The sequence below is a fragment of the Benincasa hispida genome, chromosome 12, assembly GCF_009727055.1.
Source record: "Benincasa hispida cultivar B227 chromosome 12, ASM972705v1, whole genome shotgun sequence".
NCBI classification, from domain to species: domain Eukaryota; kingdom Viridiplantae; phylum Streptophyta; class Magnoliopsida; order Cucurbitales; family Cucurbitaceae; genus Benincasa; species Benincasa hispida.
Window position 1 is genome coordinate 10882969 of NC_052360.1, and position 2786 is coordinate 10885754.

General features: G+C 35.9%; 1 pseudogene; it reads left to right on the plus strand.

The window, feature by feature from the left end:
• Positions 1 to 886: 886 nt before the first annotated feature.
• On the plus strand, positions 887 to 2283 carry LOC120067389 (annotated as a pseudogene).
• Positions 2284 to 2786: the final 503 nt, after the last annotated feature.

Below are 2786 nucleotides of genomic sequence, written 5' to 3' on the forward strand. Positions count from 1 at the left end.
AATCTAACATTTCACATAATTGAAGTTGTTAGTAAGTCCTAGGGAACGTTACTGCATGTCTCTGACCAATGTTCTAAGAGGGTCTTTCTATTGAAGTTAGTATTGTTATATAAGAAAATAAAATGATAATAAACTATCTACTAACTTGAATAGTTTTTTGAGTTACATTTACATGTTTATTGAAATAAAGTATCAGTACATAATTATATCTTGTTTTTGTTGGAAAAACATTTGCATGATCATATATAAAATCTAATCGTGTCTTTTTTGTGCAAAATAAATTTCTAATTCTCTTCCGTCGATCACATTTCAATATTTATCTTACGGAGAAAAAGATTTTAAATTTTCATTTAGAAGATTTTCAGCTCTCTAATAAATGGAGTTTGAGACAATGAAAACAAAATATATGTATTTATTATGTGAAAAGGTGCAAGAAAGAGAAATGTGCAATTATTGTATAAAAAGGTTGTATTTATGTAAACGATAAATTACAATCTACTGATTATTTATTAATAGAAAAAGGATTTGAAGAAAAAGTAATAATTGTTGAAAGGTATAAATACAAAAGGGGAATGTAAAATAAAATGAGTCAAGAAAAGGCATGAAAGGATACAAAGACAAAACAAGAATGTGAACATTACTATGTAGATATAAATTTTTTTCCCCAGCTGTATATACTAAAGCAAAAGATTTTCAGCAGATGAACAATTGTCACCAATAATGTACTTACAATAAAGTACATTTATCAAGTATTCTATATATATATAAAATCCTAGGATCTACTATTAAGAACCATGATTTCTTTTCCCTATAAATACATTTGGGTGCTCAAATACAAAGGCACCAAAAACCACTTGCTACAAGGAAAAGTACTTTTCATTAAACTATGGTCGTTCTTCCTTTCTTTTGTATCTTTTTGTTGCTTAAGTTTCATGGCAATGTTGCCATGAAAATTAAGTTTTCAGGTACTTCCAACACAATCAAATTACAAACCTACATTGTCCATGTGCAGCAGCCAGAGCTCGGGATTTCGAATAACACCATTGATCTACAAAGTTGGTATACATCATTCTTACCAGAAACGATCGAAGCATCGAATGAACAGTCACGGTTACTTTATTTGTATCGTAACGTGATGAGTGGTTTTTCTGCAAGACTTACAGAAGAAGAAGTTAAAGCCATGGAAGAGAAGCAAGGTTTCATCTCAGCCAGACCAGAAACCATATTGAATTTGCACACAACTCATACACCCGAGTACTTGGGGTTGAACAAACAATTTGGATTGTGGAAAGATTCAAATTTTGGAAAGGGAGTTATCATAGGAGTGTTGGATACTGGAATTTCTCCTAAACATCCTTCGTTTAATGATGATGGAATGCCACAACCACCAGCTAAATGGAAAGGGAGATGCGAATTTGGTGCCTCCATCTGTAATAATAAGTTGATTGGTGCAAGAACTTTCAATCATGCTTATAGTGCTTTGATGGGGGAATCACCGATTGATGAACATGGACATGGCACACACACAGCAGGCACGGCTGCAGGCACTTTTGTTGAGGGTGCTGAAGCTTTGGGAAATGCAAGAGGGAAGGCAGTTGGAATGGCACCTCTAGCTCATCTTGCAATATATAAAGTTTGTACTCCAAAAGGCTGCTCAGATAGCGATGTACTTGCCGCATTAGATGCCGCAATTGATGACGGTGTCGACGTGCTCTCACTCTCCCTTGGCTCCTCTCCATGTCCGTTTTTCAATGACAGTATTGCTATAGGCTCATTTGCAGCCATTGAAAAGGGAATTTTTGTGAGTTGTTCAGCTGGGAATGAAGGCCCTTCCAAAAGCACAGTACGCAACGGAGCACCTTGGATTCTAACAGTCGGAGCAAGCACTATTGATCGAAAAATATCGGCACTATTGATCGAAAAATATCGGCATTAGCAAAGCTTGGAAATGGTGAAGTCCATGACGGTGAATCTTTGTTCCAGCCAAGAGATTTTGCATCAACATTCTTACCACTTGTATACGCTGGCAGCAGTGTAATCGAAAGGTCTAAATTTTGTGTTCATGGCTGACATGCGAACTTGAATGTGAAAGGAAAAGTTGTGGTATGTGAAACAGAAGAAAATATAAGCACAGATGAACAAGGGTTGGTAGTGAAAAATGCTGGTGGAGCTGCCATGATTCTTATAAACCAAAAACCAGAAGGGTTCACTACACTAGCCGAAGATGATATTCTTCCAGCAACCGGTGTAAGCTATGAAGCTGGACTCAAAATCACTACATAAAGTTCAAATTACATTAAATAGCCTTGGAACCTTAGTTTATTGGATTCAAGATTACAATTTCAATAACAACTTTATCGAAAAACAAAACAGAATATATTTATTAATTTACAAACTACGAGTTGTAGGACATAAAATCCAACAAACTCCCACTTGGACTAAAACTCCTAGTGGAGTATCACAATATTGAATTTAAGTGAGAAACATACGAGTACAATAAACATATGAATACAATAAACTAGGCCATATACCCAAAAATTCTCCCACTTGTCCTAGTTTACAAGCTTCGTAGACCTAGACTCTGTAGGTGACCTTCAAACACTTTAGCCGTGAGGGCCTTTTTAAAAGGATTAGCAATGATTTTCTCAGAAGATATCTGGGTCACTACAACGTCTCCACGATGTACAATCTCCCGGATCAGATGGTATTTGCGCTCAATATGCTTGCCGCGCTTATAGCTTCTTAGTTCTCTTGAGTTTGCAACTGCACCACTATTATCACAATAT